General features: G+C 43.8%; 1 non-coding gene across 1 annotated transcript; it reads left to right on the top strand.

Annotated features, from left to right (window-relative positions):
• The first annotated feature begins 3,016 nt into the window (after nucleotides 1-3,016).
• On the top strand, nucleotides 3,017-3,090 carry Trnas-uga (transfer RNA serine (anticodon UGA)). Its single transcript has one exon. It is a non-coding gene; the product is annotated as a tRNA-Ser (tRNA).
• Nucleotides 3,091-12,788: the final 9,698 nt, after the last annotated feature.

Below are 12,788 nucleotides of genomic sequence, written 5' to 3'. Positions count from 1 at the left end.
GAGTGGCGCAACCCAATGTCGTCGTGTAAACTAGGCGATAAATCACACAAAACGCGTTATGACGTTGCGAAGCGATGTAAGTGGATTGGTTAACTGCTATTTTAAACTGTGACAAATCGCAGTTATCGAAAAGTAGCATTCACAGAGATCAGTCATATCAGAAAGTCACAGTTTCCCATTTCTATTCTGAACGGTGTAAAGTCAAGGTGTTAAAATAGCTGCGGCCAGCCAGCGGATGTAGCGCGGGCGCGCCGCGGCGACAGCGGTGCCGCCAACGGCTGGCGGCGGAAGCTGTGTGGCGACAGGCTGTCTGGCAGGCTCAGGCGCGGAGCCGCCCTTCCCCCCTCCCCCCTACACCCCCACCAACAGGGGCTCGGCGGGCGCAGACCGCGCGTCGCCAGGGCCTGCGGCCTGCCCCGACCAGCCAGCCTGCCGCCGCCTTCGCCTTCCCTGCTCCCGGCCGTTCATCCCAACTGAGGCCCCGGAAAGGGAGAACACTCACTGCCTCGTATCGAACAGCCGCCGACGACATAGCTGCGCTCTTTTACCACCGTCCTTCATTCCTTTCGAGCTGCTGTACCAGTCTCCACGGTTCAGATCCCTGAGAACGATTGCGTAGTAGTAGGCTGACCGCAACGCGGACGAATCACCGTCGCTCGTACTCGACCTTACGCAAAATTCTCTTTGTTGTGCGAGTTTTCTTACGTAATTTGCGCTCTCTGGATTCCGCTAGCATTATTCGTGTGCTATTCACGAGATACGACACCTATATCGCAAACAGGTGGGAAAAGTAACGTATAAAGCGTACCGCTCTGGCCGGCGGACAGCCGAGGTTAGCCAGCCGCAATGCGACGTTGCCACACTGCGTGCGTTGCTATCGCTACGGCGTACTTTGTCACTGCACATAGGCTGTCTGTTGTATCGCGACCTTGAACGTTGATACGTACTTTAGAACACAGCGGCTCCGTCTGGCGTTGTACCAAACAGCCTTATCTATCTCGAATTGTCTGTTTTTACCGTTCGGGATAGCCTTACGCCAAGTCGATAATTTTTACCTTTGGACTGTCTAATTAGAACTGCATAAAACACAATTTTCGTGCCATACTCGATTCGCTTTTATTGTTTCCAATATTGTTTTAATATGTACATACATATACATATGTTTTAATATGTACATACTTTTGTTTATACTACAATCGCACCAAAAAGTATTGGCACAGTTAGAGTTTAGTGGTTGTAGGTTAAACTAAACATATATTTCAGAACAGAACCCAGACACGTGCCACCTTACATTACATAGGTTACAAATATTTCCAAAAATGGCCCTGAGCACTATGGGACTCAACATCTTAGGTCATAAGTCCCCTAGAACTTAGAACTACTTAAACCTAACTAACCTAAGGACATCACACACACCGATGCCCGAGGCAGGATTCGAACCTGCGACCGTAGCAGCCCCGCGGTTCCGTACTGCAGCGCCAGAACCGCACGGCCACCGCGGCCGGCAAAATATTTCCAAATCACCTGTCGTAAAGTAACATAGTGTTATGAAAATAAACATCGCTCTTCTGCATCCAAAAAATTATTGGCACTCGTGCATGAATCGGACAGTGTGTTCGTTTTCTTCATTGATATTCACCTTCTAATAGCTGGTGTGCATCCCTTTAGCATCTATAACAGTACGTAAACGCCCAGGAATGCTTTCTATTAAATTCCTGGTGATAAAGGGGTAATTTTCGACCATTCCTCCAGGAGCACTTTCTCCAAGTCGTTTTTACCGGACGGACGCCTTTTTCTAACTTGTGTGTCAAGATGAGCACAGAGGTTCTCAATGGGGTTCAAATCAGGGCTCTGAGGTGGTGTTAGAACCCTTCTGGGGGCGTTGTACAGTAACCACTCCCGGGTTTTCATGGCGGTATGTTTTGGGTCGTTGTCTTGCTGGAAATGAAACACCCCAGTATGGCCAGTGTCTGTCCACTAGCGTGTAAATTACCTCGCAACACGTCGATGTCTCTCATATGATCCATTGTACCGTGGATTACAGCTAGATTTCCAACGCCGGACGCCGCCATACAGCCCAAGACCATGATACCGCCCCCACCGTGTTTGACTGTGGGATGCATGAGTCTGACGTCAAGGTGCGTATTCGGCTTGCGCCAAACTTTCTTTCTTGCATCAAATCCGAACACATTGAACTTCGATTCGTCGCCAAATATCACAGTTGCTGATGTAGTCCTTGGGGAAACTGCATGCGTTTTTGCCTGTTAATTTCCGATATGTATGGCTTTTTCCTGGGAGAACGTCCATGCATTTGAGCCTAATTCAACACATTTCGTATAAATGATGACTAACTGAAACCCTCAGCTGCCGACAGGTGTTGTTGGCTCTGAGCACTATGGGACTTAACAGCTATGGTCATCAGTCCCCTAGAACTACTTAAACCTAACTAACCTAAGGACATCACACAACACCCAGTCATCACGAGGCAGAGAAAATCCCTGACCCCGCCGGGAATCGAACCCGGGAACCCGGGCGCGGGAAGCGAGAACGCTACCGTACGACCACGAGCTGCGGACCAGGTGTTGTTGATATACCTCGATGTGTACAGCTGAAAATGTGTGCCCCGACCGGGACTCGAACCCGGGATCTCCTGCTTACATGGCAGACGCTCTATCCATCTGAGCCACCGAGGACACAGATGAATAGCGCGACTGCAGGGACTTATCCCTTGCACGCTTCCCGTGAGACTCATATTCCCAACTGTCCACAATTCTACCTATGTAATATAACTTATAGACATTTGCCCATTCACTCATTACTCGCGCACGCTTTGGCGATTCCCGTAAGAGTTTGGGCAAACTGTGCGCATTCGCACAGACGAAGGTCAATGGCTGGATAGCCTACAACTAACTGTCTTCATATATATTACATAGGTAGAATTGTGGACAGTTGGGAATATGAGTCTCACGGGAAGCGTGCAAGGGATAAGTCACTGCAGTCGCGCTATTCTTCTATGTCCTCGGTGGCTCAGACGGATAGAGCGTCTGCCATGAAAGCAGGAGATCCCGGGTTCGAGTCCCGGTCGGGGCACACATTTTCAGCTGTCCACATCGAGGTATATCAACAACACCTGTCGGCAGCTGAGGGTTTCAGTTAGTCATCATTTATTCCAGGGAAAAGCTGCACGGTCATCTACAGTATCTGTTCTTTCGAGAACAGTTACTGTCTTTATATACATTTCGTATAGTTTGAACACTAACCGTCTTGTCGGATGTTGTCTGAAGAACCTCAGCAATAGTTGCTGCACTTGTAGCAGGTTCCATCCGAGCAAATTCGATGATACGGCGACGCTCTCGGGTTGTTAGCACTTTTGGACGTCCAGGACGACACTTATTCACTGTTGTTCGAGTCTCTTTATATTTATGAATGATGGCTCTTACCGTGGTGTAGCTAACAGACACCTCTGCTCCGATTTGTCGATAGCTTCTCCCTTGTGAATGGAGCAATACCACTCTCTCACGCAACGCCACTGAATGTTCCTTCTTCTTCGGCCCCATGCTGACCACTATCGCACAATACAGCAACGTAGTAGCGACTGGGCCGTCAACACACGCAGTGTCTATTGCGTCAGCAGATGGCGTTCCGGTACCTGAAAACCCAGCAATATACCGTGAAGCCACGTTCTGTGCCAATACTTTTTGTGTGCAGAGGAGATACATGTTTGCCCTTAATACTGCATTTCTTTGTTAATGGTAGGCACTGTGGGCAGAATCGTAATGTCTGGTATGTGAGGTAGCACGTACATGTACCGAAATGTGCGGCGTTTGTAACCAGCAACGATAAATACGCACGTGTGCCAATACTTTTTGGTGCGACTGTACTTAGTTTACATCTTGGGACGATATACATTTACACCCATGTAAAAAAAAAAAGAGATAGGTCGTTCATATTCACAGGACATGTAATTAGTATGTTCTACATATGACTAGCATTTGAACCATGTCGGCCTGCGGGTTCAAGCTCAACATCGATATCTCAACATCACAACACCACGTACAGGTAAAATGTGCCTGCGGCTCTCGTTGTCACGATAAACACAAGTTAATGGATCGGTGTGGCTTGAGCAAAACTGCAAGATGCTTCGGAGACGTATGCGCAAACCGTACCGTCAAATCGGTTTCAAAGACACATTGTTGGCGTGAGAAAACGTGATGCATCTACCCGGGAAATTGCTGCTTGTGTGGGACGAAGTGTTTCGGCAGTGCAACGGATGTGTGCCAAATGGTTCAAAAATGGTTCACATGGCTCTAAGCACTATGGAACTTAACATCTAAGGTCATCAGTCCCCTAGACTTAGAATTACTTAAACCTAACTAACCTAAGGACATAACACACAGCAATGCCCGAGGCAGGATTCGAAACTGCGACCGTAGCACCAGCGCGGTTCCAGACTGAAGCGACTAGAACCGCTCGTCCACAGCGGCCGGCCCAAATGGTTCACGAAGACCGTAGAAGACGACGAAAAGGGGCAGGTCGCACCACGAAGACCATACCCTTCACCCGAATGGCACTGCAGGACAGATCTGCGTCCTCCTCGGCTCTGGCACGACAGGGAAACTATCTAACACATAATACACTATCCGGGGTGACAGTCCGTCGCCGTTTATTACGCGTCGTCCCTGCCTGCCTTTGACGAATGTGCAGAAACATGCTAGCAGGCAATGATGTATGGAACGACGTCACTGAGGACAGGAACGGCATCAGACAGTGTTTTCGGACGAAACCAGGTTCTGTTTGCTTGCAAATGATTGTCACATTTTGGTTCACCGCAGACAGGGGGAGCGGCATCACAGTGACTGCATTCGCTCAAGACACTGCGCCAACTCATGTCTTTATGGTGTGGTGTGCTACTGGGTGCAACCACAAATCGCAATTGGTGCGTGTCCAGGACACTGAGACCAGTGTGATCTACGTGAATGACGTCCTGTGGCCCGCAGCCATACGCTTTGTGCACAACACCCCAGATGCCATTTTTCCAGCAATACAAGGCACGACCACATGTTGCTACACGAACACATCACAGAATGTCAGCCATTTTCCCTGGTGCGCCAGAGTTCTCAAATGTTCAAATGTGTGTGAAATCTTACGCGACTTAACTGCTAAGGTCATCACTCCCTAAGCTTACACACTACTTAACGTAAATTATCCTAAGGACAAACACACACACACACACACACACACACACACACACACACGCCAGAGGGAGGACTCGAATCTCCACCGGGATCAGCCGCACAAGCCGGCCGGGGTGACCGAGCGGTTCTAGGCGCTACAGTCTGGCACCGCGCGACCGCTACGATCGCAGGTTCGAATCCTGCCTCGGGCATGGATGTGTGTGATGTCCTTAGGTTAGTTAGGTTTAAGTAGTTCTAAGTTCTAGGGGACTGATGACCTCAGAAGTTGTCCCATAGTGCTCAGAGCCATTTGAACCTTCTTTTCAGCCACACAGTCCATGACTGCAGCGCCATAGACCGCTCGGCTAATCCCGCGCGGCGCGAGAGTTGTCGCCAATCGGAAATGTGTGGGATATGACGAAATGACGGACGCAGCGCTGTGATCCAATGCCAGCCACCACAGGTGAACTCTGGAACCAGGTGAATTCAGCATGGATGGCTAAACCACAGGACGTCATTCGTACCTTATACGCGTCAATGCCATCTCGCGTGGAACAAGTTACCAGGGCCCGCGGCGGACCTGGTGCCTACAAGGCAACAGGACACATGCTGAACTGAAGTGACTGAAATGCTAAACATTTCTGCAGAACATACCAACGTACATGTCCTGTGAATATGAACGTCCTGTCTCGAGCCACTCAACGTGTTCTGTTTCAGTTACTTTTCAATGAAGTAGTAATAATTTAAAGTATGTACAGTACATATTCCATGCCATGCAAAGAGTAGAGGCGTAACGCGTATGGCACGAAAATTGTGTTTCATTCAGCTATAATTAGACGCTCCAAAAGAAAACATTATCAATGTACCGTAATATTATACGCGTCTCAGGACGACAGGATTACGCAAAGTTTGTCTTACGTCTAGATTTCAGTCTTGGCTCAGCACGAAGTATTCATTCGTATAAGTTCAGTTTCTTGCGTGCAGTGCCACTAAGAGAAATTTTATTCCTGGACAACGGACAAATCATTTACTTGTCTAGTAAGCCGATCACGTCTGTGTTCTTATTTGTTTGTATTGCTTTTTTATTATTTTATTTGGTTTAAAGCAGAGCGCTTTTCACCAGATACAGTATTGCACATAACGATAAAAACAGGACATTGGCCTGATTTCAGTACAAAATAAAAATATAATTAAACGAGATAAGGAGCCAACAAAGTACATTATTTTGACGGTACCGTTACATTAAAATCCACGAAATTCTAACATAAAATTCAATTATCTGCATACCTAATGAAAAATTAGAGTGTTTCTCAAATTTAAACTTCCCTTTTACAAAGACAAATGAGACGGAAAATACATTTGGCAACGGTCCTTTTCATGGAACTTAGAACTACTCTAATAGAAAAAACCCTTACTTTTTAAAATGTTGTACAGTTTAATTGTTCTAGGATGATTGTATTTGTCACTTTCTATGAATATATACACCATGTCCTCGTCAATGAGACAGGACTCACAGGTTGGAGATGGCCTTTCTAAACATTCTGCGTGGTGTCTGTTTGTTCTATATCGTGTCTCCCTACCACTTTCGCGCAACGACGCTCTGAGCGTGTTTTTTAGGGGATTGACTAATTTGAACCTGGGACCTGTTGCTGGTAAGGAGACGCCAGACCACACATGACATGTAGAATTCAGGAGAGTTCAGTGAGACTAGCGATGATACAACCAAATACTTAATGATTTCAGCGTCAGCTCCACTGCACTCCCTGTAAAAGAATCGTAATACTAACTAAATTTAGTGGAAGGGGTTCAAGGCTTTCCTATTTATAGTTAGCTGGTAAAATAACGTCGAAAAAGCAGTTAAGTTTACCATTGGAAATTTTATTCTGTTCACAAAACATCGTTTATAAATTGCACTATTGATAAAAGGAAATGTTTTAATACAGGATGGTAAAAACCAACTGCCTTCAACAAATAATGTGAACGAATATTCCCTGAATGGGTTTCCAAGTTCTACAATGGATCGAAGGATGACCTATGCCATATCACAACTATAATCTAGGTTTAAATTAAGTTTCACAAAAGAGAAAACTATCAAAATGGTCCACAGTGACCCTCAATTATCTTTAATTACTTATCTAACTTGTCGTAAATTACAGTGGCTGATGTGGCTTCTCAATAACTATATAACAGAAAAATCATCGCGTTTCAGATTTTTACTTCAAGTGGCAAATGTGAACACCATGAGCTTTAATTGACGATTGACACTAGTATTACGCAAAAAGGGGGTGTAACAGATGAGACTTCTGCAGTTCTGAATGAAGCTTTATGCGCTGTTATGCGGCATCGCGTGCGTTCATTACCTTGTCGGTGTTCGTCAGGGGGCGAAGGACAGCACAGCTCCGCTCACCTCGCTGTCTCGGAAAAAACTCTTCTCTAACTTCTCCTTACAACAATTTACCGAAGTTGGTTTAAAAAAAAACTATCTGGCTGTGTTTTCATCTGACCAATCAGGGTCTCAATGTTAACCTTAAGCTCCGCCTACAAAAATTCTGTCTATCCAATGAGAAACGTTATGCTTTTCGTGGTGGGGCAATGTTTTTAAAGTTTGCAACGTAACAGAGACACGAAAAAGTCTCACGCTAAAACTTGCAGGTGGTGTAGCCTTTTTTGTGTTATCGTAAGATCTATACTGTTCTTCTGGAGGGCTCTAGCTTTTAACATGGGCTGGGGGGTGGTCCTAACATAACAGAGACGCGAAAACGTCTCACGCTAAAACTTGCGGGTGGTGTGGTCGTAGCGGTCTGCTGGCGACGTGGGTGTCCGTCCGTCCCTTATCGTAGGGCCTTCCAGTTTGACACGGTACTGGTCTGGGCTTCTGTTCTTGTTTCTCCCCTTGGAACTGCGTCTGTCCCACGGTGGGAAGGTATGACATGCATTTAGGCATTCTTGTGTTGGTCTGTGGTATTCCGTTTGCTCACTCGTCACTCGTATTACTTTGGTTAATTTGATGTCACAATTTATTCGGAGGTATGTGACATACTACTGGATTTGCTTATCATGTCAGGGTTTTCATGGAAGGTGTTGGATTTGCCTGACGCCTTACAACTTAATTTTAACCAATGTCTCGTTTTATTGGTTTTATGTGTCTTGCTCTTAGTCTGGTAAGAGTAACAGTTTTTGTTCTCGTGAGCGTCAAGTTGAGAAACTGAGGACGGCGTGGAATGTGTTGTTGAATCGCCCAACACCATGTGCTGTTGATGTCCACTAAGTTTGTCCTCTCCTTTCTTGCTTGGCTGGCGAATCTAGTAGGAAGATCACTATATGGTAGGGGTCTGTCGATAAGAAGTAGATGCTGCACAATTTTCGCCAGGTGATCTGCACGTTCGTTGCCCCTAATTCCAGCACGTCCCGATATTTATTGAAGATGAATCCGTTGACTCAGCAACTTCGCCCCATTGAGACTTCGCAGTATATCGTTCCAAAGATAACATTACTAGCTGGTATATGTTTTTTTCCCGGTTTACTGTATTTTCTGTTACTTCTTTCCTGCTTCATTTCCGCCACGCATTGAAAAGGCTACTTCAGAATGAGTTTTGTGAAATCAGTTGTTGGTGTCATTATTTTCCATTTACATAATGTAGTTGTCATGGATTTAATTGCCGTTTTCAGTTATTCGGATATTGTATACTTCAGTATTTGTTAACATGTTATTTGAATTAATTTTCTGTAGACAGAGTAACATGAAATTGTGATTGTGTATAAAACTGTAAATCGACGTAATCAGAATTTTTTAGAGTGTTACGTGAAGCGAGGTGTATGAGTAATGTGGAACCATATCGAGAGGTCGACAGAGAAGGCGTCAACAAAGAGCGGAGAGTAAGAAGGTGAGTGGAGGTGACTGTCGTGCTGTTAAACATTGTGTTGGTGTCCTGTGAAATATATCAGTGTTTGGACAATGCTACGTATATGGTCTCGGTGTGTATCGCGATTAAAGAACTAGTGACTTGACGTGTCGCGTTGCTTCTTTGCCAGAGCTGCATTTTGACTCATTAAGCATAAAACTTTGACGTGCACACCGGTAAGCTGTGTGCACGCCGTAAAGATACCGTTTTCGATTTTAGACAGCACAAACTGTTTAGTGCATGCCACGGACTGTGGAACGAAACAGAAAATATAGTAACACATTTTCGTGTCGTATATTGATATGAAGAGCTTTAACTGTGAATGTACGGTGTGCTGATGGCTGCGTGATTGAGGTGATTGTGTAGACAATTGCGCACGGCACGCATTGTTCGGTTTAAACCACGAACTAATGACTTACAGTACAATCGATTTGATTTACTTTCGTAGTACATACAAGTATACTGTGAAAAGCGGCGCGCCGTGAGCGTAAACTATAAATCTGAAAACTGTGGCTAAAGTGTGTAACAAACATTATTACATCAGATTTCGTCACTCGTTAATGGAAAGAGGCGTATTTTTATCTTCGCCGTTGTTTGCAGATACCCAGACTGGAATTAATTCTGCAGACACCGAGCGTACCTATTACATACACAACTGGCGCTCACGAACAAGACCAGGAAGAAGACGCCAACTATTGGGTTAAACGCTCAAGGATCATGGACTAACGACACAGATGTCGACGACTCACCGGCAGCATCAGCTAAGTGGAAACTGGCTAAGAGACACCACGAACTACATCGTTCTAATCAGTGATGTAAAAACTCTTTATATAGAAACAACAATAGCCTTTTTTTTGGACATTCATTTTATGTAACTGTAAATTGTCGTATTGTAATACTATTCAGCTTTAATTTCAGTAATATACAGATCAGTAGTTAAAACTTGGTTTCATTCATTTAATTATTTCCTTTCACAACATAATAACTTTGCAAACATATTAATTTCCGACACTGTCATTTTTGCAAACAATAACAACTAATACTAAAGAGACAAGAGTTACAGAGTTTTGGTTTCTTTTTATTTGCTTTTAATTGCCAATGTTTCTTTATTTATGTAGTCTGTCAATGTTTGCTTACATTAACACGTTTTGTTGTCCTGCATTTAATCTCGTACGAATTATTGTCCTCTGCCGATGTATTTTGCGCGCTGTGCATTGACCGCCATTGCTTTAGTAGGTTTAAACACGTCACGAGCTGTTCAGTTTGTTTAGGAGGATATTTTATCACTGGTAATCTGTGTGATTTGGGCTAGTGGGTGATCATCCAAAATTTTATAGTTTCTGGGTAATTACTTGCATGTGTGCATGTAATGTTCAGTCGAACTGAAGAAAAGTAGAGTATTCCTGGTTCCAGTTAACTTAAAATTTGCGGGTGCGGTAAATTTAGGAGAGACGGATCGGGTACTGTCAGTCCGAGTAGATGAATACAGTCGGTTCTAATTTAGTCGAGGTTCGAGGAGGTGCTGTTTCAAATGATACAGTTACATTTTGTGAAACTATCTGGTCCGATTTCGCCAGATATGTCGATCGTGTAGTGACAGGACAGTGTTATTGTAATACTATCTTGAGGAAGCTATTAATCGTAGAATTGTTTTGTGTCGTGTTCCTTTAATTGAGTGTGCAAACTGACGATTAATGAAGATGAAACGGTAGCTGGTTTCCAGACATGGGGAAGTGAACAAGTGGTAGATAAACATACAGGATCTGTTATAGTAAATGTATAGAAAGGATCAGCCAGTAAAGTGGAACCGGGTGTCAAAAGAGAAGCAGATGAGACGGGTGGAATAGAAAGTGTTGGCATTGCTGTTAGTGGAACGGAAGGACAGAAAGAAATGTAACCACGACAAGAGGAAATGAAAAAACGGCAGAGACAACTTAGGAAAGAACTTAGTGGGCAAATAGAAACTGTTAGCAAGAGGCAGATGAGTCAAAAAAGGAGGTAGATCAAAAACCAAACGAAACTCGAAGGAGTTTAAAGAGAACTTGGAAGATGGATTAGAAAAGAGGATGTCTGAGTTCAAGTACAAGGCAAATGAAGATTATCATAAATTCAAAGATGATGTTAAAGAGAGATTTAAGGAGGCAGAATTTGAATTAAATGAAGAACAAAGGAAATTTTAGAGCATTATAAAGGAAAATATAGGTTGCTTTGATAAAAATGTAGTAGCCCAAGCTGAAAAGTGTGAACAACAAAAAATAGCCTGAAGGAATATTGTGATGGTGTTGTCTAGGAACATAGCCAGAAGACTAAGGTGGAAGTGAAAGAAGTGGAAAGGACCACTTCTGTGATTGGGAATAGGGTAGGGAGTTTTGAGAGAACAGTGCGAGACAGAAGTGCTACGGCTTCAGCTGTGGTAATATCTGTGAAAGATGGTAGTAGTTTTAATATTGTAGTGTTTGATCATAAAGGGAATGTGCATCCTGAGTCTTTTATAAATAGTTTGGGAAATCAGTGTACTGTAGAGTGGATCGAGAAACGTAAGTTAAAAAGGGTCAATGCTTCTTTAAAAGAGAAAGTTTGGACTGGATAGCGGATGTGCTGGTAAATATGAAACTTTTGAGGCATTTGTGTCATCTTTTCAGGGAAAGTACTTGTCCAAAGAGAAATAAAGTGATGTTAAATAAGCTCTTAAGAAAGCCCCATGGTGTGATATGAAAAATAGGGAGAGTATGCAAGAATACTGTGGGAATTGGAAACATTTGAATTCTACTTGGAGTGATAGGGATACTATAGCTATGCTAATGGGGACGTTACCTCTTAATAAAAGACGTGAATTGATAGGGAATAATAATATTAAAGACTTTTTGAATAGGTAGGGATGCAGATAGATAACAAACAAGTTGTTTGTTTCATGAAAACAGAATCTCTGAGTGGTGCCAGGAGAACTGAGAGTAGACTAACAGAGTGCACCAAGTAAATGGCAGAGGCAGAGGAGGAAGAGGTCGAATAAAGTCTAGGGGTAACAGTAGAAGACATAAAAGGAGAATTTCGGATGGGAAACAGTACCCTGCAACAGTGAATGCCCATGTTGGGGTGGTCAAATGATAGGGCCTAACAATGTTATAATTTGCCATGGTGAGACAAGAAGTTTAGTAATATGTAATATGAGTAATACTAGTTATGGTAATGGGAGATGTGGAGAGGTAGTGCCTGAAGTTGATTGTGGAAGTAACGTAGAGCCAATTGGTTCATGTACAGAAATGTTTTCTCAAATGTATGGTGGAGACGAAGAGTATGAAAAGGTGTGTGGAGGTGAGAGAGAGGAGGATATAGTGATACATGTTGAAAGTGTTGGTAGTGAGGGAGGAGATAGTGGTAATAGTAGTTGTAATGAAGAAGAAGAAGCAGAAGAAGAAGGAGAAGGGATACAAGGGGATGCATTTACATTACAGGGTAGCCTGTAGGAAAATAATAAGGAAGGAGAAGGGCAGATTTCTGAAACTGCTGGAGGGGAGACTTCTAAAAATCCTATGAACAATGATATAGATGCAGATAAAGAGGAAAAGCCTAATATTTTCATCATTGGCAAGGATAAGAAAATGGCGGCTTGAGAGGAGGAGGAAAGACGTTTGTACATAATTCAAAAAGACTCAGGAGAGGATGTAAATTCGAAGTTAGGTTGTAAAGATTGGCAACATGGCAATATTTAGAG

The sequence above is a fragment of the Schistocerca nitens genome, chromosome 3 (assembly GCF_023898315.1).
Source record: "Schistocerca nitens isolate TAMUIC-IGC-003100 chromosome 3, iqSchNite1.1, whole genome shotgun sequence".
NCBI lineage: Eukaryota > Metazoa > Arthropoda > Insecta > Orthoptera > Acrididae > Schistocerca > Schistocerca nitens.
The sequence above is the reverse complement of the archived record's forward strand: the minus strand, read 5'-3'. Positions and strand labels throughout refer to the sequence as shown.